The sequence below is a fragment of the Anas platyrhynchos genome, chromosome 2 (assembly GCF_047663525.1).
Source record: "Anas platyrhynchos isolate ZD024472 breed Pekin duck chromosome 2, IASCAAS_PekinDuck_T2T, whole genome shotgun sequence".
NCBI lineage: Eukaryota > Metazoa > Chordata > Aves > Anseriformes > Anatidae > Anas > Anas platyrhynchos.
Genome location: NC_092588.1, coordinates 128,478,946 through 128,503,945, shown reverse-complemented (window position 1 = coordinate 128,503,945; position 25,000 = coordinate 128,478,946). Strand labels below are relative to the sequence as shown.

The window sequence follows — 25,000 nt, the reverse complement described above, 5'->3', positions numbered from 1 at the left end:
GGAGCCACGTAGATGTGACATCACCTTAAATCTCCAATTGTGTATGTTTTCACTGTTACATGCTCGTTCTTAGTCTTAACTTGACCAGAAACGTTTTATTTTTAGGAGCGTTGTGTCACTAGGCGAGTAATGCAGCTGCATAGACCCATACCGCTACGGGCTGATACAACTTACATTTAATATACCTCATACAGAACACCTAAAACTGTAAATTCTTCTCATATCAGAAAGTAAAAGTTTACTCTATCAATATTTTTGTAGGGTAAAAAGGAGAAATTGGATGCAAATATTGACAGTTAATGTCATCTTCATTTTTTTTCTTTTCCAGGACTGTTGCAGTGTATTATTTCAGTGATTGATGTTAGTCATTGTTAGAGCTCCCATTGTAGGGAAGAAGAATAAAAGGTTCTCTCTTCATGTCTGTGCTATGTTTATTACTTGATCAAAAATATATGGAAAGTCTGTGTAGGAGCCTCTTATGTTCCACCAAGCTGTTGTAACAGTTCTTGGAAACCCAGTTCCAGTATGAATAGTATTTAGCTTTACTCTGTAGCCCTTGTAAATAGGGAGATTAGTTTTATGTATACTGTTCTGTGCTTTGTTCTGGCTATTGCAGTAAATATTCTGCCTTGTTTGCAAGATCAGAGCCTAAAATCTGTTCAAACTGTATAAATGTTCTTGAGATTGATATGATGGTTAGTCTGACATTCAAAACCAGAGTGGGTAGCAGGTGGATACCAAGTGTGTCAACCTCAGGAAGTACTGTGACTTCTGTGAATCTATATATTCCAAAGCTTGTGATTTTTGCTAATATTTTTATTGCTGTACTATAGCACGTGAAGATTTGGAGTTTTGTTGTACTACAAACTACAGTAAAAGTTGATCCATCCTCTAAAGGTGAAAGTGTAATTAAGGAAGTATAATTAGAGGTAGCATCAGGCTTTCAACATCTGTGTTCCATAGGCTTCATGATTCACCCATCTGAATTCGTATGAGTACTATTTGCTTGACTGTGACCTTATGTCCTGGTAATTTAAAAAGCATTCATACTGGAGTGTTAAAAAAAACTGTACAAATAATCTATGAACTCCAAAACAGCTTTTAATGCTGTGTGCCTTTATGACTCAGCAGTTTTGCTCCTGTGTGCTTATTGATAGGAGAAATGCCCTAGCTTTTCCTGTTTGACTTTATCTGTATTCTGATAAGGAAATAAGACTAGTTTGTACGATTGAGCTCTGTAGACTTGTACAGTTCTAGCCAGTTATAACCCTGTTTATTTTTCCTAAGTAAACAAAAAAACTTTAGCTATGTTAAAACAGGTTTGGCTCCATAAACGCTTTGATAAATTAATAGTTAATGAATGATTGCTTTGTGAATTGTTTTGGAAATCTAACTACATAACTAGAAGTTCATTCTAGTTACCAGACCTTCTTGCAATGGATTAATTTATAACTTCTTTTTAAGAGGATATAAAAAAGGTAAGAGAAATAGCCAATTTCAAGTGCTTTTAAGAGCTTCAGATGAAGTATTGACAAACGTTTCCTGGGGAAAGCCTCATAGGTGTTCTTGTACCTCTGCAACGATGGACTGTCAAAGCTGTATGTTTTAACAAGATATTAACAATAAAACTGATTGCAGTTGTTCTAGGAACTTACGTGAAGTAAACCGTAAGAACCAGACTGCTTATATGAAACTACTTTAAGAAAGTGCAGTTTTGCTGTTTGCCAGCTGTGAACATTAAAAGGTACACATAAATAGGAATAGGTCAACTTTGGTGATTCATGCTGAACAATGTTTTTAATTGAACAGAGAGATGCTCATTTTTTTCCACAGCATAATTTCTCTTGAAATTCAACCCATGTGCCATTTGAATTGCTCTGTATTGCAGACTTATGCGTGGCATCATATGACGTACAATAAGCTGAAAGTTGTGCGTGTATGGACCCTTCAGACAAATTCTAGCTGATTCAATAAGGTAGGAATTTACTGGAGTGAGTCTGTAGTCTGAGTGGTCAAACATTTTTGACTTACCCCATCAGACTCCATTGTCATGTGTTCAGTGTTATGATTCTTGTGGGCAAGCACAAGGTACGAGCTTTTCATGCTGAAGTATTCAGTCTTTGAATTATTGTTTGCTTCTTGATGTCTGCATTTTGAGTTGCCAGCTGAAGGATGATGCCTTTCCTTTATTGATTTAAAATGTGCCACATAAATATTTGTTTATATTTAGAGGAAGAGATAATGGTATCTCCCCATCTACTTCTTGGTATACCATCTGTTGGTCGATGTGCTTTATCAGACGATGATAAAAAATGTATCTAGACCACTGATACTTTTTTTTTTTTGATAGTCTTTATTGACCTATTAAGCAGGAAACTTTGTAGATAGGTAGAACCGATTATATGTTGTTTTTCGTGTATGTGTGTGTCTGATTCTTGAAAAGGATAACAATGCAAACAGGAATTCTTATTCAGTATGTTAAACAGATGGCATAAATGTTAATGTGTTATACCTAGTAATGTGGAAGGAAAAAAAATACTGATCTTCATGCAACCCATCAGCGTTTGAAAGTAGGGTGCAATGATTATGCTCTTTTGCAAGAAGTCTGAGGCCCATGGCTGTAAGAGTTTTTTAGGAATGCATCAGCATCTGTACTTCTCAGGTGTCCCCCTTTCCTCTGCTGGCCCCATGCTGTCTCAAGCTTTGTTGGCTGGCTGTGGACCCTCTTCTGGAACACTTCCAACTGCTTACCTCAGTGCTTAGGAGGGTCAGCTGCCCCAAGGTCCTCAATGTTTCTTTCAGCGTGAATCTACATGTACTACTCTGAAATGGCTACTGGCTTAAGTAGTTCTTCCTCAGTTTTTATCATGTGAGAATGCTAGTCTCGTTAATCTGTACACTAAGGTCAAATCAAGTGTGGTGGACCTGACTACCTGATTCTGTGAGCAAGGGAGAGCAGTGGATAATGTAAACTAACTGTGAACTGTAAATGAAATTTGAAAATCATTCCAGATTCCTCAGCCTTATCATGAAAAATGATTATTAGTGTACAAAACTGAGAAAGCAGATACTTCAAAAAGACTTCTTTAGCCAAGGCTTCAAGCATTTGTTTCAGAATTTATTAAAAATAAATCTGTGTTGCTACCAGTCATTTTCTACTTAGAAGTAAGAAATCAAAAATAATAACAAATAGATAATGATTTTTAAATACAATGTAGTGGCTGATTACTTTATGGTTATAAATGCTCTGTGTTGTTCCAAACTGTGTAAGAATTAATTGACAGGAAAAAGAAACTCTGTGTTAAGATTTAAGGATGCAAAAAAAAAACAAAAAACCCAACCAACCCAAAACATGATAGATGGGTACCTCTGGGCATCTACGCTGAACCTACGTCTCATTCCATAAGGAAGTAAATCACTGCATTTTCTCTGATTCTTCGTTGCTCACATCTAACAGTTTAGCCAGTCTTCTTACTAGGTTAGAGGTTGGACTAGATGACTTAGAAGTCTTTTCCAACCTGAATGATCCTATGATTCTTTTGTTTTCCTCTTTTTTGTCTAAACCAGCATCATATTAATAGTCCTGATGGTAGGTTACAATTTGTGGGCATATTGCAAGTCTAGCTGGCTTTTTTTCTGTACAGACGTGGAAGATGTACAGAGGAGATGTTGAATGGGAAATACCTCAGAAGAAATGTGCGCGTACCAGGATATGGTTTTGGTGATTCAGCAAGTGACTCTCTTTTTTGTGATAGTTATGGAACAAGAGTTCATTTCCTCCAAGTCTTGAAACCACAAGCAGTGTACGGTTTGGTATGTGGTTGTTAAGTTGCTTCAAAGCCCAAGTGAGAGTTGACAGATTTGTACATTGCAGGAAACATGCAGTTGTTCTATTCTGTTTTAAAGTAAATGATAAAAGCAAAAGTTGAAAGTTCTATTCCCAGTTGGTGTTTTTTAATAAACACCCAGTAAAGTCTGACATCAGGTGACCAAGTGCAATTGGCTAGCCATAAAAGCACTGGACACTAATCACTGTTCTGCTGCTTTATGGAAATATCTTTTGTAGACATGCTTGAAAGTTTTTTGTTTTGTTTTATTTTGCTTTTCTTAGCTCCTTCATTTGCTCAGGTTCGAATATAAGTTGAGAATGACTGCTGATTCATTAGAGGCTTAGAAATTCCCAGACAACATGTAGATACCAATGACCTTCTTGGACAAAGACTGTAATAACTTATCCCTAATCCTTCACTTCATGGTACTGTAAACTACCTACCTTCTTACTGCTCCTCAAAAAGGGCTGCGTGCCTTTCATCTATCATTTAAATCTCATTCTGTATCCCAGTTTGGGAGTGTGATGTAGGTATTCTGAGTGAGAAGCACGCACATGCTTATAGGCTTGAAGGTGATGAGATTTTACCGTGTGGTAGTTGCAGCAGCTCCTGGCTTTTGTGCCCAGATCAGAATCCGTGGCTACTGATGCCTACCACACACGTAAAATAACTTGGAAGTGTCTTGCATACCGTGGTTTGGGAACGTCAACTTTAGATAATGCAAGTGTTTTTGTGAACAAAGACTAAGTCTTCCAAAAGCATGAACTCATGAAGCACTGAACTCTCATTTTTGGAGGTAGACACGTGTTGACTTAGTGTGATGTTTCTGGAGTGATTAATTAGCACACTATGAACTAAGTTCAGCATCACTCAGTTAGTCACTTAAGAAAAAAAAATATACAACTTCGTTGTTGGTTTTTCCTTCTACTTAAGAAAACATAGCAGTGTGTTAAGCACCACTTTGTGGCAATTGAAAATACGTCCTCGCCTTGTAAGGGAGACTTCTGCATAAACACTTAGCATTCCACGTTGAATAATACAGTTGCTCATTCTTTAAAAAGCAACATAGAAAAACAAGAACATTTAAAAAAAAAAAAAAAAAGTTCAGCAATCCCATGTAGGAGAGTTTGAGTTGGTTATAATCAATGTTGTGAGCAATTTGCTGCCATACAGTTTTATTTTGTTTCGTATTCTTGACAGAAGGTTTTATTATTATTATTATTATTTTATTTTTCCAGTTTGTAGCAGTTTAAAGAGGAAAACCCCATCTTCATTACTTCATGGCTTTTTGAACTCTATTTTGAGAACGGTACGGAAGAAAGAATCCTATGAAAGTAGAGGAAAATTACATAGAGAATCAGGTTCAAGTTCATCAGTTACGGGAGTGTTTTAAAGCAGCTTTTAATATCTTTATGGTATATTTCTTAAGAAAATCTTGTAAAATGTAGTGTTACCATGCTGTAAAGTGCTTTTAAAATCAGTAAACGTGTTTCTTCGATGTTGAAACTTCAGCCATGTTTAAGAATGCAAAGCTACTGTTAATGCTTTTAAAAGAAACATTTACTCTATGTGGCTGTGACATTGTACGGAAAAGTAATGCAATTACTCTGCAAGTTACATTTTACAAAGCATTTTGCTCTATGGCCACAGCAGGCATCTTTGTATAAGCCAGCTGGGTTGATTAACATCACCTGCCATGTAAAAGGCAGATGGGAAGCTGGCTTGATTCACTGTCCCTCTATCAGTGCCTCAAATAGAGGAACAGAATATTATGCAAGGTAGTAAAAACTGAATTAGTTCTACAAATATGGAGGGGGGAAAAAATCATTCCTTTTGGTTATAATGTGTCAATATGCTTTCCACTTGCATTTAGTCTGATTTGTTTAAGTTGAAAAAGTTTTAAAAGCAGTACTTAAATATTGAACTTGCTTCAGATCTAAAGAACAAAATAGATGCTCAAAGAACAGCAGAAAAAAGGTTACCATGCAGTTTCAGTTTGTGATATGCTGTGATGTTTCTGTTGTTTCTTTTAACATTTTGTATTAACGATACAGAAAGAAGCACTGATTTTTATTTATTTTTAAAAGTTAAAAAAAGCTGTGGCTAATTGCTTGGCAGGTTGTTTGGACTTTTGAGTACTGTCGTGCAAGGTGGTTTCCTTCTCAGACAACTTCTGCTTGATTAGTTGAAAGTGCTCATGGTAGAACAGGCTTAAAAAAATAAAATTTAAAAAAAATTCTTATTTTGCTGTACAGGTTAACTAATGGTTATTTTTTTCTAAGTAATAAAAAGCCTCTTTTGTAAAGAAGAAAAAAAAAAATTATGGAGAAAGTGTGCACACATGAGCAAGTAGAACATCTTTCACCAAATGTATCTGTGCTGCCTGTTCATAAAATGTGACTTAGTGTATGTTCAGAATGAAAAGTTGGAGCAAGGTTTCAAAAAGTGTTGAATGTGTGAAGCAGATCAGTTGTTTTATTTTTGACTTCTTTATCAGATGATACTTGTCCAGTAAAATATAGACTGGGAGAAAAAAATATAAATAAAATAAACCACTGAAATAGAACCAAGACTGGATAAAAGCAAAGGACATTTCTGCAAAATCATTAGAGTTCTTGGTTAGAGAATTAAGTAGGACAGACACCTGATGAGAGAGAGAAAGCTATAAAAATCTGTGTATACGAATGAGAATTTTAAAAGCATAGACTAGCAAAAAAGAGCATTTTATATTAAACAATACCCTGGGAAAAGATGGAATGGTGAAATAGTGTAGTGAGTATTATAAACTATGTAGGAAAAATGAATTAGAGCGAAGAGTTGGATTACAAATAATGTGCCAAATGTAGCAAGCATCATACCTAACTTCTCTAGCTTACGAGAAGAACGCATTAGCAGATAATGACAGAAGTTCTTGAGCAGGCAAACTTGTAAAAATAGCCTTATCAGATCCTACCTGCCTTGTGTTCCAGAACATGTAAGGATTCTTATAAACTCCTGTCTTGCAGGAATTAAATCCATCTCAACACATCAAAACAGAATACTAAAAAAAAAAAAAAAAGAACAGGGAAGCGTACAGGGTAACATAGCTGTACTAGAGAGGAAGATTAACAGATTAACATTCTATTCCACACCTCCCAACTTCAAATTATTTTGCTGTCATTTCATTTTATGTCACCTGCAACATCCATTCCAGTCCCACGTGCTAAGTGCAAAGGAGGTGGCATGTTTCTGGTGCTGCCATGTACTTAGATTTGCATTCATAGTAGTGCTGAGGAGTGGCTCACGTTGTGAAATGCATTGTGGCTCTGGAACAGGATGGCTCAGATGAGGCTGCTATATCTATATGCAGATATGGTTTTGGGAAGGCCATTACATGTTTTCTGTAGCTTTATTATGTCTTTTAATAGAGACCCTATCTGATGTACAAGAGTGGGGACAGATTATCTGATGTCTGCTGGATGCCAGTTTTGATTTGACCTCTGGCTGAGGTCAGGTACCTGGCAGTCACCAGCTAGCCTGGTGTTAAAAAGCTGAGACCTTCCCTCATATTTAGCCTTTTACCTTATCTTCCTAGTCTAAGCTCAGAGGGAATACAATCGTGTTGATTTTTACCTCTTCTCTCCTGGTGAACGCATCTGTAAATTATCTCTGAGAGGGCTTGTCTGGTTAAGGGTCATAAATGGAAATGAACGGGAAGGGATGCCCTTTCTGTAGCAGGTGAAAGGGGGCAGATTCAAGTGATACACCAGTTGATAGTTTCAAGAAAAACGTGATGAGGTCGAATCATTCAGAAATCATTTCTGCTTTAAACCCATCTCAGAGAAAATGGCATTTGCAGATTCTTTCAGTGCTGTACAAAGTCATGTGCTGCTGGAGACTTTATGGAATGTCCTCTGCATGAAAGCATTTGGGAGAAGATCTGTCTCCCTCTAATTTGGTAACGACCCCAAAGCCTACAGTTGCTATATTTTGTAGAGTGGGTCACATTCCTTTCAGGATGAAAATAAAACATGGGAATTTACACTGTATATAAATATTTCCATACTTGAGGTATCTCTCAACTTTTCAGAAGATGCTTTGGCAGCATTAGCCAATGCCATGCCCACAGTCATATTAAACCTCAAACTAGAGCCGTATTAAACTAAACAGAAGGTTCAAGAGACTTTTTGAGGAATTGCCTTAAATTCTTTTTTTTTTTTCCCCTTCCTCCTCCAAGATATTCCTGTTACTACTGTGCTTTATGACCTGCCTAACAGGCATCCTTCTAGGGCTTCATGACCTTCCCCTGGAGGGAATTCCAGCCTGTACGGAGGTGTTTACTGACTTCGTATCTCATGACCAGAATTTCTCCTTGTTTACTTTCTCTGATGGAAGGACTCGGTAAATGAGGACGTTTCCTAGCATTGAGAATTTGAATGCCAGCTCTGAGAGCCTTAAGATGTAGATTATACCACAGAGTGTTTGTGGGCATCCTTCAGACCTATTGATATGTGGAAGGTTCTTTGGGAAGATAAGCAGTCAAGATTATCGCTTTCAATGTTAACCACCATGAAATGACACAGGAGGATTACATCTCCCTTAATTAGAAACTTAATGCTTAACAGAGGGCGTAGCTCATTTGGCAGCATCTGTGAGATGTCTAGGGAATTTGCTTGTTCCATATTTTAATGGCTTTATGATTTTGTTTGTGATTTCATCATTGTAATCAGTAGTAACCAAAGCTCTAAAACTGTAATGACGCTTCACCAAATGCTACTTTTTTTTAATCAAAAATCAACAAAGAAAAATAAAATTAATTCTATAAGGGATATTTACTATGTTTAGATACATACTAAGGCCACAAACTGAACTCTTTTCCTCTAAGGACATTTATAACATCCATATCATATTTATACTTATATTTGCTTGTTTTCCAGTAATTCAAAAACAAATCTCAAAGCCTGGTAAATTATCAGCCAGGGCAGTAACTTTGAAAATAGTACTGCTACACCATCACTTTGTACATATATTTCTCCAAAATTAAATGTCATTGTTTCCATTCGAAAAATGTGATAATGGACTGTGTGCTATGGATTTAATTAAAAAAAATGCATTTAAATGGCATCCCACTTAAACATTCTGTAGGGGAAAATTACATACATAAGTGTACCTAGCAGATGCAAAAAAATAAATAATTTTATAAAAGCTGATTTTTAAATTATTTTTATGTTCTGAAATAATAATAATGCTACTCCAGTGTTATACCCAAGGCTTTTTTTTAGTTTTATGAACAGGAACATCTGTTTATAGTAGAAACTTTTTACTGTGCTGCTTGCAGGGTAAGGTGCTTCCAGGATGTCAAGAATTTTGTCACTTGAATATATTCTGCAAAGCTGGCAGCTTTGTATTTATGTATTCATAGTTGGTGTACTACTCCTAAGCGTTTGGAATGTAATAATAGTTTTTTTGGCACTAGGATCTAAAGATGGAAGTATTATTTGGCACATAAAAACAAAGAAGTTGTAAATTACTGCAGTTCTAATTTGACTAAACAGCCATAGTTCCTTTCCGATTCTTAAAGAAATACATTATTGAACTCTATCTAGTTTGTTTATAATTCATCCTTAGATTAAGCCAAGTTAAATTGCCAAGTCAAGTTAAGTAGTGTTATGTTTGAGGAGAAGCAAGTATTGGTAGTTTTCACAACCTTTCATTCATGAAGAGCAGGAAAACAAATCTGGTATTATAGATACTGCTTTTAATAACTTCTTTCATTGTTAAAGCTAGAAGTATGCAAATAAGTTCATAGCAATATAATAACCTTTCTCAATCTGTCCTAGAAAACCAAGCTCTCCTGAAAAAAGAATGCCTGGAAATTTAGTGCTGTGGGTGTTGTTTTTTTTTTTGTATTTTATTTGAGACTGAATGATATTTTTTCCATCTTAAATATTCTGGATATGCTTTGTGAAAAATAGACTATGGCTATTCCATCTGCTGTTGCTGTTTTCGGTTTGTACAGGTCAGTACCTTTCTCTGCTCACACATTTATATAGTCATTGTCAACAATATTCCTTTTTACTTCCCTTTTACACTTGAACTTTTGCACTTGAACAACTTACCTGGAAGGGAATTTGAAAGTCATGATTTCAGCAGGGCATTTTTTTCTCAACTGACTGGATAGTTGATACATGTATGTTCCACAAAACTGGAGACAATCATTTTCACCTTTCCTAAATTGGTGAAGCCATATGAATCACTAATTTTTCTCACTGCTTTGCAGAGCCTATTTTTTAAAAATTGAATATGTTTGCACCGTAGACGGTAAAAAAAAAAAAAAAAAAAAAAAAGAGCTGTGTATGAAATACTAACATTTTGTAGGGAACAAATAGTAGTTACCTGATTAGTAGTAGTTATTTTGATAAATGTTGAGTGCAGGGATATTTAATATTTGGCCATCAAATTTGCAACTATCATTTAACATACCCAGAGGGGTGCTTGCAAAATTGGAGACTGCAGTTATATTGTTAAATATGTTCTACTAAATTTTATTCAGGCTTCTGGCTTGCATTAGCAGTTGAGTTTTGCAAAAATGGCTGAAGCTTGGGTGGCTGTGAATGTTGAGTTGCAGAAGGCTACTGCTGACAATATTAAGGAAGTGCTATTGTTTTTGCTTTACATGAACACCATATGCTATGAACTATCATAGCTTAAAGGCAAATACATCTCTCACTAAAGCTACCCAGGCTACAGAGCTAGTCATATCCACTTCCAGGTGGGAAAGAAAGCGAAGGGTAGTGTTTGAGAGATTTCTTATCTTCACAAGTCAAACCCTTCAGTCCTTTGAGCCATTGCATTTATTCGTCCCTTATATCTTGAGTCAATATAATCCGGGAATGAGATTCACTTATCTGCATTCAAAATTCATATGAAGTTAAACTGAACTGTAACCATTTCCAGTGTTTAATTAGGCTGTATTTCTAAGGCTGACTCTTGCTTTCTAATACCGTATTCTACATTAGCAGTAGAAGTGGAATTAAAAAACATTCCATTTCTTTTACATACATTTTTTTCTTATTTTAGCAAAGACAACAACACGTGAACAGAATAAATTAATTCTAGCATATGAAAATGATTTGTAATAATCTTAGAGTAAGCTTAGTAAAGGTAATAGAATACAAGATTTGTTTCCTTTAGTGTTATATATCAACGTTATCCTTAATAGCAGGCTGCTATACATAGGTGCCACGTCACGTGCAGATGAAAAAAAAGTCTTTTTTATTCTTAGAGCTCTTGAATGTACATGTATATATATGACACGGCTGCAGATTTATTAAACTAAATAAGAAATCTATTTGTATGTAAATGTTACCAAACTCTTCAAAAAACAATTTTGTCTCTGTTGGTGGAATAGAGACATTCTTCTGTTTCCTTCTGTAAACTTAGATGATGTATTAACTGAAAAAGTAAAATTCATTCCTTGAATTTTGATTGTCATTGTTGTCTTTTTCTTTTTTTTTTTTTTTATTCCAAAATGGTGATGTAAGAGGCAGCAAGGGAGAGGTGTATAGCTCTCCCTGAAAATTCTCACATGGCTGGTCCTTGCTTGTACTGTACTATAAGGACAGGGTGATAACACAAAGCTGCAGCATTTGCTGTGCTCAGAATCAGCTAACTTCTACAAACTTCTATACCTCATAGCAGTGGCATGTTGTGGGGGGAGGTAGTAGTATCAGAATATGATGCAGCTTATAACCACTTATTAAAACAGTCTTGATGAGTTTGGAATCTTACAGAACAAAGGCCTGGAATGCAGGAAGGAAGTGGTGTTGCTATCATTAACGCTTGACCTCTGAGCCCCTGAGAGCTCAGCATCATTTTGTACTCTGTCATTTGAGCATTTTCCTCACTAATGTGTTAAGGCTAATAATAGTTTGTCACACTGTTTTATCAAAACTAATCCTTAGTTAGATATATTAATTTTAGAACACAAAGGTCTTAAGTTTTACACGATTGTAAAACTGATTTCCTATTAGCAGATTAAACAAAGACAGTGAATACTTGTAACTTTCATACAAAATGTATTTTCTCATTAATGATAGTTCTCAGAAGAATATATTTATAAACGTATTCAAAAGCCCTTATAAAGCAGATGAAACCATGAGGTTGTAAACAGAATATTTCAGTGTTCTTGCATGTTTTATTCTCTGTATTTTAAATTGTTAAAGCTAAATGCATACATTTCAGGAATTGCATTGCTTTTTTTCCCCATCCAACATAATAGACAGAAATAGCTAATCCAAGTCTTTTTACCTAAGGAGCAATTCCTTAAAGATATTTTGATGCGCATTTGGGGGAAAAAACTACCAGAATTGTTTCTGCTTTTCTTTCTGGCTAAATCCCAAACATTCCAAGCATATGGAACAATTTAGCAGAAAATACATAATTATCAAACAGATCTGTCTTTGCCACCTTGAACACTATTCCTTGTGGCAGAGTAAGCGAAACCTCATGTTTAGATTTTATTTCATTTGATCTTTCACTTTATTGGCAAAAGATTACAAACAAAAAAAAAAAAAGACAGATGGCACCATTAAAATATGAGTTGATTTGTGCTTACTCTAATAAGAATCTGAATATTGTTGATAAAGGCATGGCACAAACTTCTAACTGAAAATTTGAAGTAAAGAAACCAAAATACATTTATCTTAGTAAGATCCCGAACAATCTATGTAACTGTAAAAACAAATTTAATATCATGCAGGTGTTCACAAACAAATGTATGCACAGTATTACATTTGTAATAAAATAAAGATGCCATGAAATTTTGGCTCTTTGCTTGTTTCTGTTTTTCTTTGTGGAGGCACAAATCAGTGAATGCTAATTCTCCATTACAGTCTCTACTCTGTGCATATAAATCCTTACTGATGTCGTAACCTTATAAAGAACACTTCTTACAGTGTAAGAAATGTGCTGTCAAAATTAATTCACTGTGTTCCCTGTTAAATGACTTCTGATTTCTCTTAATTAGCTTACTTAATCTGAAGTCCTTTCAGAACTGGGTTTTCTCATTTAGCTTATGTGTTTCCCATAAAACAGACATTCCATAACATAGATGAATGGCTCTGTCAGTGGGGACTGGATCTGGGCCTGGTCTTGTCCTCTGTGGTTAGTGCCCCAGCTGGGAACCTGCCTCCTGATTTTCAACTTTCAGGTTTGGGAATCATCTGTAGTAGAAGATGGTATGAAACTTGGGTCTAGTGTATATTGATGCTGTAAAAATGGGCTACATAACTTTCTCCACACATGTACATATATCAAAAAAAGGCTGCATGGTTACTCCACTAATCAAATTCAGTTTAAAACAACTGAGAATCTAGAAGATCTGAGAAAATGCTTGAAATTAATAGACAATGAAATGGGAAATTTATTGTTTGTCATATATGAGCCATATATTCTATATGTCATATATTCTATATGTCTATGGAATAAAGTTTTGCAGAAATGGACTGAAATGCCTCTTAAGTTGAGATACAGAGCTCTCAGCTCCAGTTATGCAGTATGCTGCAACGGTACAGCGCAGGTACCTTATAAGCCCTATGGTGAGGTGCAATACTAGAAATGTCTGTCGTGCTGTCAGATTCTCACAGTAAGTTGTATTGCTAAATAGTTTGTTGAAAACAAACTAAAACAAACCCCTCTGCAAGTCCACGCAAGTTATATACATGTAGCTCTTACAAAGAGTGAAACTAAGACAAGAAACTGAAATCCTATTTTAGAAGTCTGAGGTACTGTCTCTCGTCCTTGGTTTTTGTGTGGTTGCCCTTCAAGGCAATCTACTAAGGCAGAAGCTTTGCTTATGTGACTCAGTGGGTAAAAATGTTTTAAAATATTTTAAAGGCAAAAAAGGGTTCTTTCTGTTGGAACTGGATGAGTGTCTGGTAATTCACCAATCAAACTTTTGCTTTATCTTTACTGTGGCTGTATTTACACACTTCCTGCTCAATTCATCGGTTACTTCGAAAGTAAATGAGTTGTACGGCACTAAGCGTGTGTTAATACTCAGTGTGATACTTCTAAGCTATATTTCAATATTTAGTAAAATAACAAAAGCAAAACACAACCACCTCTGGTGTTAGAATTTACGAAGAAGCTTTGCAAAACTCTTAGCTGTGGTTTTTCTTTTATCAGAACACTTCAGCCTGAGAACGGAGGTTCACCAACCCACTCTTGGACAACCCAAGGCAGGCCCCCCATCCCTGTGGGGACGAGGTGACAGGAGGTGGAAGTTCCCATTTCCCTCAGCTCCTCCTTCTGTAGTTTGGCATGTTTGCTCCAGATGTCCTTCCTCAAAGGGCTCCTCACCTCTTTCTCCTTCCCTCTTCTGTGATGAATAGGATATAGTTTTCTGCTGCATCACAGTCTAACCCTTAACCGGCTCTATAGTGCTTGATCAAAAAATGCAGGCTTCTGTCCTGTGAAAGCTCTTAAACACCATCCTCAGTGAAGTGCAAGGGCTGAAATTCAGTCTAGCGTTTTCTTTTTTCCATTTTTCATCTTTTTATGTAGAAAGCTATTGAAGTCTTTACCATGTTTGTTAAGTTTGGACTGTAAGCATTCTTAGATCTTTAATCCAGTGACTTTACCATTCAGTTTAACCAACCAAAGTTACCAGGCAAGATGATACTGAAATAATCATGAAACCACAAGCTTCAAACTATGTGTTATCAAATACAATTTTCATATGAGCCACTAAAATCTCTTTCCAAGGTTCCCAGTTATAGAATCTGACCTTCTGGGTCTTTCCTGTATTAATCCTTGCATTGCTGCTGGAGTTGGAGGTGATTCCTGTTTGATAGTTAAGGAAATGAAGCATACGGCGCCTTCCACCGCATTGCACAGGAAGACTCTGTCAGAACCACAAAACCATCCATCCTCTCGAATTTTATATGCACTTTTGTTAACTTCTGCTTTGTCTTCAGCCTCTCTGACTCACTCACACACACATCAGCCCCATGTATATTTTGTGGTGCGGTTTATAATCCTATTATACAGAATTATAGCATAATACATATAGTATAACAGTGTGTGTTACGAGAAAAATATACCAAAGATTAAAACCTGTATAAAGCAATACATTTTTTTCTACTGTTTATTGCCTTTTTCAATTTTGATACATACTTAAGCTGTCTTGAAATGCTGTCATAAGGTTGGAAAAGACAGCTGTCAGTTTTGGAGACTGCACTTTTCTGTTGCAGTTAGTTAAAGGGTTGATGTCTTGTGAAGTCTGTGGTGTTTCTCTGATGTAGCGGTGGAAATCCAGCATCTTGTCATCATCATTCTGGTTTGGGAAGCTGCGATATGTTTAGCTCATCTCAAATGCACTCATTAGGTAAGGTATGCTTCCTGCCCCAGCTACCTGCTGTTACCTGTTCAGCTTTCTGTAGGAGAGGAAGGTTAAAGTTCACTTCTAATAGGCTTTCTGCAGGTTAAAAAAAGAACACCAGGGAGAACAGAAGCTTTTAAATAGAGGTTTGCCCGTATTTCTACAGATATGTAATTCAATAAAAAATAGCACATTTAAGTGAAAGTCTTCATTACAGAAGATACATATTAGAGTGCATATTGTATTCAAGTACAACATATCAAAACCAGACTAAAAAGGGGAAAATAATGTTATGACATAACATTATTCCAGGATAAGGTTTATCAGCAAAGAGTATACAGGTTTTTCAAACCCTTTGAAAAGTTCTTCTGCTTTTGTTTGTTGTTTGTGTTGGAAAATTTTATCAAGCATCAATATTAGATTTAGATATTATATATATATACTATATATATATATATATATATATACAGTAGTAAAACAGGAAACTCACTGTCTCATAAATTATGTTGTGATTCAGAACTGTAATTTGTGGGAAATTCATGGCCCCCTTTGAGTTTTGGACAGTGAAATTTGATTTAAATTTAGACAGGGAAAGAAAAAAAAAAAAAAAGAAAAAGACAATCCTGCCAAGTTTTTGTCTGCCTTATGATTTATAGCTCTGAAAATTAGAAATGTATCTTTGTAATAGTCCTGGAAACCTAGTAGCACTGGTCTGAGCTCGCAGACTTGTCAGTTTTGAAAGGGCAAGCAACAGACTTCCTTATGTTGAAAATAGCTTCTGTGATAAATGATTTAAGATCATAAATGGAAAATAGTATTTTGCATTTTGGAGCTTTGCTTTTATAACATGGGGAACCTAAGGTCATTTTAAAGTAGATGGGTTTTGTTAGGTTAATCTGAACTATCATATGCTTGAAAACCATAATACTTGGTCTTGAGAATAATGTTAGATGCTGTTTTTATTCTTCATATATATTGATTATATTGGTTCTGATAAAGAGACTATTTTAGACTTGTGCAGCAATTGATGTAATGTGTGCTGCTTTTTCTCTTTTCTGCTGTTGAACATAAAATGTGCATGAACATGTCTGAAGTCTAAGAACAGTGGACCTTTGATTAGTTCTGTAGCTGTATCTTGAGTAATTTCAGTGCAATATTTGCAAAGTATTTACTGTTTAATTTTTTTTTTTTTTTTTTTGTGTGTCTGTTTTCATCTGTGTTATCCAGAATATCCAAAGTCAGTTCTTAGTGGAACTGTAGTACTGGAAGTTCTTTATCCTAAAGTACTAAAGTACAAATTATTCATTTTAGTGTAGTAAACAAATACAGCTTTATTTTAGTAGTTGTTTTGGTGGCAACTCCTAATATTGAAACCTTTTGTATTCTAACACTTGTAATCATCCACATTCAGAGATATATTTTTTTTTCTGCCTTCCTAGCTTAAGCTTTTTGGGGTTAAACCTTGCATTTCTTCCTCCTTTAAAGAAAATTTCTTGTTGCCACACATGTCCTCACAGATTACCACACTTGTGCTCTGTCTGCCATGTCTGATTGTACAACTGATGAGTATGCATTCAGTTGGTTTGGATTTGGGTTAAACTAGAAAGCTCTTGATGACTGAAAATTCAGGAGTGCACGTGTAGAATTGACATCATTTTAACTGCTGGCCTGTGGCACTGAGGAGCCCCAGTTTGAGGCACCATCACAAAATCTGAATTGCAAGCTAGAAATTACTGATTTCTAGAGATTTGTATGCATCAGTAGGAAGTCTGTACAGCAGTTAAATTGTAAACTCTCAAAGACACAGGAAATTCTCAGTCTGGCCACTTACTTTTGCCCTTGTTTTTTTCTCCTTTTTCTTTTTTTTTTTTATTTTATTAGTGGAAATACTTTTTCAGGCTTTTTTTTCCCCATCTCTCTTGTTAAAACTTGTTCTCGTACAAGTGTTAGTGTCCCTCAGCCTCCTTTCTCTTCCTTCACCAGCTGTAGCCTAGTAATTCTTCTTTGAAAGTATTCATGGTGATATGGTTTATAGTCTTGTGACAGCTGCCTCGTGGTGTTTCCTCTCTCTTGAACCAGGAATAATTTCCTGGAGGCCAAGTGAAGAAACACCTGTCTCCTATGGCTCATAGGTTCTTTCAGTTGCTTAGTCTAAAAATGTAAACATCTTTATATGTCTTAACGTCAGCTTAAAATAAGTTTAGGAATCAAAGCAACATCCTTTGAATCTGAGAGTTGTCTGTCAGCAATTTTTTAACCTTAATTTGGACTTTTTGGAAATAGCCAAAATTACAGATCCTGAGTATGTTTTGTTGGTATGTTCCTGTTTTAAGACATAGTCTTTAAAAAGTGAGCCCATTACTGTCATAATCTGACATGTTTAGTCATTCCCATGCTTAAGAAGAAAAATAAGTCCTTTGTCACCAGTTACTGCCAAATGTGCAATTTCACCCTCATTTTAGTTATGTTTCCAAAATTTGGTCATTCAACTTTCATAGCTACTTTTATAAATTGTTTCCTGCATGTACTGGCCTTGCTTTCATCAGAATAATGATTTTATTTTATATATATTTTTTTACATTTTTATTAATGTATTCATGTATTGCTGTTTTGTTGCTAATGGGAAATAGATGTTGTTATACATCCATCCACAGTTTAATGTAATTTACAAGCTGAACTGTGTATTGTAATGCAACTTACAAGGAAGACTGCCCTTAAATTGTTTCCTCTTCAGGCATATAAGAAATGAAAATCATGATACACATCAAAACTTTAATTTTTAATAGATAAAAGAATAATTGGAAGCCAAGATATTGGAATTGGAAACGGAAGTCTGGATTTCTTCAATACTCAGTATTTGGATATATTCTAAACAAGGATGCTGTGTAAAAACCTGATTGTTTGGAAACTCATTTCACAGAGCAAGAGCTAGCTTAACAAATAAACGACATAGTTTTGCTAAATTAGTAGAATAACTATAAATTTAATTGACAGTTATCAGAATTTGTGTGAACAAAGTAAGAGATTTTCTACATATGTTGCGTTTTTTTCTTTTGTCAGTTCTATGAGGTAAATATCTGGTCAGCTGTTAGCAGGATATAAATAAACACTATAAAGCTAGCTTGAAAATTATTCAGAATTTATAAATTAATGGATAGGAAGTACAAAATAAGTGTACAATATAATGATATAAGTATACAATAAACTTTTTATTTCTTCTAAAGTAACGTGTATCTTCTGAAGTTTACTTGTGTCTGCAGCCTGAACAGAATTCAATTCTACATCTTTGCGTAACATAACTAAAATTTTGGGGATGCAAGTGTGATAATTCTGAATTGTGTTTTTCTCTTGGGTTTATAAGTACAGAACAATCCTTAGTGCATGCATTTTAGTAATGAAACCTGCAATTTATTCTCTGTAGAACAAGTGTACCTGTGTACAAAATACACACTCAGTGCACATTTTATATATCTTTCAAAAAAGAATATCTTAAATATGTATATTTTTTCATTGGGTTGCTTAATAACCTGTTTTTCCCTTTAGAGTCTCAGAGGTAGTGGATACAAAATATTCCATGTAATCTGAAGTAATGGATATGGCTAAGGTTGCGTACAGATAGATGGATATAGAATATTTTCTCCCACTTAAAATGGATCTTCTGCCAGTATAAGCAGTTTAGCATATGTTAATGATTTAGGCAGGAGTTTAATATTAAACTTGGTTTTCTCAGTAGTGCTCTCCTGGCCTTTAGAAATGTCTTGTTTTGGTTGGTGAACTTTGTGCTGGGGGTTAGTATTTGTGACTGAGACAAGTAAGACCACCCCCCTCATGAGAACTGTTGTTTGTTAAAGTAATCTAGAACAGACTAGTTGAATTTATAATTCTACTGAAGAGGTTATGAAACAGTCTAAATTGGCTCTGACTGTAAACTTTGACCTGTTTGGCCGAATTGTGGGAATGGTGCCAAAATTTGATATAAAACAGTTCTGGGAAGCTCTTTAAGATTAAATTCCAGGACTGCATAACTGATGTACTAATGATATACTTGTGATATTAGGCAAGTGTTCCTTCGATACAGTTTTAGGCTTTAACAGATCATTCACCTAAAAGTAAAATGATATCCACTCAGATTTAAGTGATTGCATCTCAATGTGGTTTCAGAAGGCCCAGTTAAAATTTTGTGTCTTGGTATCCCTTTCTTTGTACCTCACTGGCATGAGCTAGCCTGGATTCTCAACTTTTTGCTCTGCCTTTTCTTTGTGAATGTAAAGGTAGCAGAGAAGGTCCTAACCACTGAGTAGCTTTCTGTGATTTCCATGAAGCTTTTCAGCCAGCAATCTCTGAATCATTTTTTTTTTCAGCACTCTTATGGCTGGTTCAGGCAAATTTTGAGTTGGAGCCTGTGTAATCATACATTTCTTCACTGATTTAATAATAAGATACATTGGGTATAGAAATACTCAGGTTTCAGTTGAGATAATCTCTGCAGGCTCCACAGCTGAGCACTGGTAAGAGTGCTGGTAAGACTTTTATAATTTATATCTGGAAAACCTTCGTTATTCACTCAACACAGAAATAATTACCTTTAAAAAAAATAGTATTTTTTATTTTTCTTTCTGATGCTTTGCAAAAAAACCTGCATTTTTTAAGTTGAATATTTTCAAGATTTGAGGAAAATAGTGAAATAGCTCATGGTCTGGATGAATTTAGTATTGCCAGTGCTATGATACACGTTGCTGGGGATCCTCATCTCTCATTCCATGGCCAGACAACAGAGTATTCTGTCAGACAGTGTTGGTACAGGTAACGCTGCATTAACTATTTGAATGTATTTGTGCTTGCTCTGTGACAAAACTTCAATCCTCTGCTGTTGTAACTTTGTGTAAACAGAGTAAGGAGTCACTATTTCTAGGATTCCTGCTGAGGTTGCTCATGTATGGGGATATCAGCTGCAGATGACTGTGTGGTCTTTGTTTTTTCTAAACTGAACTCAGTATACTACTGGAGATGGGACTTCAAAGCAGCTGGCTGTCAAGCGACGAAATAACAGCAGAGGTTCTCTCTGAGAACAGGAGTGGCAGCCTGGAAGGAAGAGGATACCAGTTGTGGGTTGCACTCTGGGGAAGTTTATCTGCTGCATAGAAACCCCAGAGATCAAGTGTTTAAAAGCAGAAAAAGCACTAGAAAATGATGAAAAAAGCCTTTGTTGAAGAATCAACAGCATCAAGATGAATTGTGTGGTGATAGATAAACTTTTTTTTTTTTTTAATCATCACTCATGTTCCTTACTATGCTCCTGTTGCTAGGAGTTAAAACTGTTGCATTTTATTGCATAAAATTCCCTGTTAATTTGTTGGTCACTGCTCACAGTTACTGAGGACTTGAAGTTATTGTTTCTGAATGGATCCATTGAGTAAACACAGTTGATGTTAAATGTGTCTTAGTTCAAGAGCCTGATTTGAAGAGATGAACACTGAGAGGTTTTTTTCCCGGGAAAGGTGAAAGTGAAAGGACTCACATTGAGGGAAATGTAATTTAAAAGACCAGTTAAGACCTAGATGTGTTGTTATTTCTAAAATTCCAGAAGCTTAAAAGCATGCTGGTTGTCTGTATGGTAACAAATAGATTAATTTCTGAATCTCTCAACAGATCTGGAAATTCATCCTTCTGTCATAAATTACTGGTTGATTCAGCACACTTCTTATAACTCATGCATTGTAGGGTATGTCCCAAAGCAGTTCCTCTACTGGATGCTATTCTCTGGAAAGAAGGAAGACTGCTTAATACTTGCTCCTCTTAAATAATTAGGTGTTTTTAACACCTAATGATGGCTTTTGGCAGTAGTTAGAACTGAGTTGCTTGAATTCTGCTTCAGACCTGAAGAAGCAGTTATGGCAGAGAATTTTCTTTTCCAGACATTGTCTGTCTAAGAAAGTACTCTGAATCTCTGTACAAGTTTCTCACCACTTGTATTCAAAAGTTCGAACCAGAGATAAGAAGCTGGTAAATGCTGATGTTACCATTGTTATTTAATTTGTCTTTCTAGAGACAACTTAAGACTGATTTAGGGTCTTGTGCATTTTCTGTTTTGAATGCTAAAGCATTTCACAACTGTAAAAAAATGTAATAGAAACTATAACATTGTTCTATGTCTAGAAATCCAATTAGGCCACTGTCTAGATTTATCTCTAGGATTTAGTTTTTACTTTAAATCAGAAAAGTTCAGGCAAAGGAAATGATGCTTCTATATGGACACTGGATTAAGTGACAATGATTAACTTACGTGAAAAGCTTGTGCTTACAATTTAGCCCTCTTGATAAAAATGCGTAGCAAAAAATAATTTGTTTTTATAGGTATAAACAGCTCTGCTTTATATTTTGTTGTTTTAAAGTTATTAATGTGAAATTCAAAGAAGTAACCCACTCTTTCATGTCTTTGAGAGTATATACAGAGATATTATAATCTACAGTATTTTCTATTTACTCTATGGGAGTATTCATGTTTATGTTTCCTGAGGCTGAAAATTAGAGGGGATAGGTTCAAGGATGTTGTACTTGATCTGGATTAAAATAACTGGTAGATTATGTTCACTGTAATGTTACCTTTGGATAAGTTACCTTACTTGTTTGTTATCCTAACTGCTCTGCTACTTTACAAATGCACTCATTGAGCTAGTGAATCTTGTTATATGTTTGTCGAATAAATTTTTAAATATTATGGCCTGGATTCCTGTGAGAACACAAGTTTTCTCTTAGTTTAAATGGAAGGGGTTTTGTTTGTTTGTTTGTTTGTTTTTCCATTATATGGCATGTTTTAATCATTCAACTGATTACACATACACATTACACAACTTCATTGATTCACCATCTCTCTCTTATCTGCCAGCATGCAGTATGGCTGCTTGGAGTACTGATGACTTGAAATATTTTTAGTTGTCCTTATTTAGTATTGTCTGTTACTAGATCTCTAGTTGATGTTTCTGAGGCCACAGCACTGTCTGCTGTGACCCTTGAGCCTTTTCAGAATTACTGCTTTGCAGGATAGCCCCCTCCCCCCCCATACCGTAAGGCCAGGGCTGTGGCCTTAGACTTGCATGTTTTGGAGACCAATTTGTTCTGAGCCACACATTGGAGGTTTGTATCCAGGTAGCCTGGGTTGCTCATTGTCAGGGAGTCCTCTTGTCTCTGTTCATTAGTCTCGTAGTATTTATGTCAGCTTGAAATATTGCTAGATTTTTGTGTGTTTGCATAACGATTATTGATTAAAAAGTTTAATCACATATGGCTGGTAATTATCTTAATTATACAAGTATCATGTCCTTTACAAGATACATTTATGAGGTCACTCAACAAAAAATAAAATAATTTTTATGTTTACTTTAAAATGTGCACTTCCTGTGAATACTTTTTTGGGGGGATACTACTTTCTTTTAAATACTTGTTATTTGGAGTTCTGTATCATCCACTCCGTTGTCTCATCAGGAGGAAATTCAACAAGCGGTTTTTAAAATACTGGCTAAAATTTATCAAGTCTTTTTGATCTAAAATACCCATATTTGGTCAACTCTGTAGCTCTGTTGGAATAAAAGGGCTTTTGTCATGAAAGTGAGCATCTCACTTTTTATTTTCAAAAATATTTAACAGAAATACTTAGTCATCTTTCCTGTTTTTTCTACACAATTTATATTTTTATAATTTCCACTGAAGAAGAAACCAGTTGTAGGGTTGCTGGGATTTCTTTTCTCAGACTTTCTTCATTCTTCTCTTGATGGACATGAGAGCTTTGGCGCTTTTTTTTTTTAAATAAATCCTAATTTGCATTAAATATTCCTAATTAGTTGATTATTATGGACTATTTCTATTAAAAAAAAATTAGCCATCAGTAAGTAATTCATTCAGAAGTATACATCTTACACTTACACATGGCTACAGGCTGTATAAAGAAGGAAGAATTTGGAAATGGTCTTGGGATAGAATGCAGCTTTTGCTGCGTTATTCTAGATAGAGGAGTTGTGATGAGTATCATCTTGGGGATTTTGGCATTTCTAAATCCCTGCTAAGGGTAAAGTTCTATAGTCTGTCCTGCTCTGTTTGCCTTCATTCTTTTATAATCTAGATATTTATTTATTTTTTTCAGGAGTGTTTCCTTTTCAATTTCAAGATGTTGGGGGTTGTTTTTTTGTTGTTGTTTTGCAAAATAGTGAAAGTGAATGGATACTACCTTTCATTCAGATTTTTGTTTTTACTAGCTGGCTTTGCTTTTATTTTATTTTTTTTTCTAAAAGTGGCTTTTTTCTAGTACCAGCTAAACTTTTTTTTTTTCTTCCACTAAATGGCATTTAGTTTTTATACTGTACGCATTAAAGTAATGAAAACAAGGGAAGAGTACTCCTACCTAAGCAACACTTGCACTTCAGTTTTTATGACCCTTTATTAATTTAGATCAGGATGATAAAAACTTCCCATACATGAGTTAACCTTCTTCAGACTTATCTTTGAAAGCGTGGGTGTTTTAGAGCTGTAGCTTAGTGATATATCTTCAAAGTCTCAAAATGTGAAGTTCCCTGTAATGCAATGTCTTCACCCTTCATCTGTCAAAGCAAGGGAAAGGGATGGGGTTTATCAGGAGATGTGCACTACTGATGATCTATACATTTTCCACTCTATCTTCTTTTTTCTGTCCTGGATTGTCAGCAGTTTTCCATCCATCTTAAATTACAACAACTTGCTTTCATCCATCTTCTGATTTCTTCAAAAGCCTTAGGTTTTAGTTCAGCAAAGCATGTAAGTTTGTGTGTAGCTCTGTGCATTTTTTGCCAGTAGTGAGGAATAAAGTCATACCAGTGTGTAGGCTGTGTTGCATATAGGCTCTATAGCTCTATGAATTGATGGATGAAGAACAGAATATCATTTAGTAGATAACCTTGTATAATTCCTCCCTCTCATTTACTATTTGCACAATATAAAATGTATATACATAACTGGATGGTGTATGTATACATAACTGTATGTTGCAATTTCGAAAGCTGAATATGGGTCTTCTCAATAAGTATACAATAGAAATTAAAAGGATATTAGGTTTTCTCCTCCTGCCAGGGAACTTTGGGGATTTTTAGTAAATGTTCTAGATTTCCTTTTAAAATAATACATAGGAAAAAATATTACCTTATTTTCCAACTACTTGAATTGAAAATGAATTAGTGATTGTAGCTCCACGTGACTTACTACAGGACTTTTTGACTATCTGGAAGGAAGAAGAGCATTAAGGTTTTAATTTCAAATATAAATTCCTGACTCATTAACCAGTTAATCATTTTTTTTTTTTTTTAGACCATATTTTTCCTCTGCGGTGCCTTTGAGGGATATTTTAATTATTTTAATGAAAACTGTCTGGCTTGAAAGTTGTTAGCTGTAGAGAAAGCTTAAAAAAATAAAGGAAAGGCATAATTTATCCTTCAGTTAATATACTTAGTGTAGAATATTATTTAACATAGTTGAAAAGCGAGTGAACGGGAGGTCCTTAGGATTATTGACTAAAGTTCTGAGTAGCTGAAAATGAAGGCTTTAAACAGATGGAAAAACCATTTTGAGTTTAGGGTAGATATCTCATCTTTGAACTAAACTGTTGTTATTTTACCAGCAGCATTGTTGCTTTTATAGATTTACCATATCTTGCAACTTATATATATATTTTCATGTATATATATTTTTCCTTTAACTTTATGGTAAAGGCTTAAGGTATGTAAAATTACTAATGTAATTTTAAGCTGTTTCCACATTACAGATCCAGTCAGAATAATTTCAGATT

General features: G+C 35.1%; 1 protein-coding gene across 2 annotated transcripts in view; it reads left to right on the top strand.

Moving 5' to 3' along the window:
* Positions 1–25,000, top strand: part of AHR (aryl hydrocarbon receptor) — a 61,691-nt gene that overhangs the window by 13,461 nt on the left and 23,230 nt on the right. Inside the window, exon 1 of one of the 2 annotated variants that reach the window (XM_005015139.6) lies at positions 1,955–1,975. The exons of the other annotated variant lie outside the window; for it this stretch is intronic. The gene's annotated coding sequence lies outside the window, so the exon portion shown is untranslated. Of the gene's footprint in view, positions 1–1,954; positions 1,976–25,000 lie in introns of those variants that run through there. 2 annotated transcript variants of the gene reach the window in all.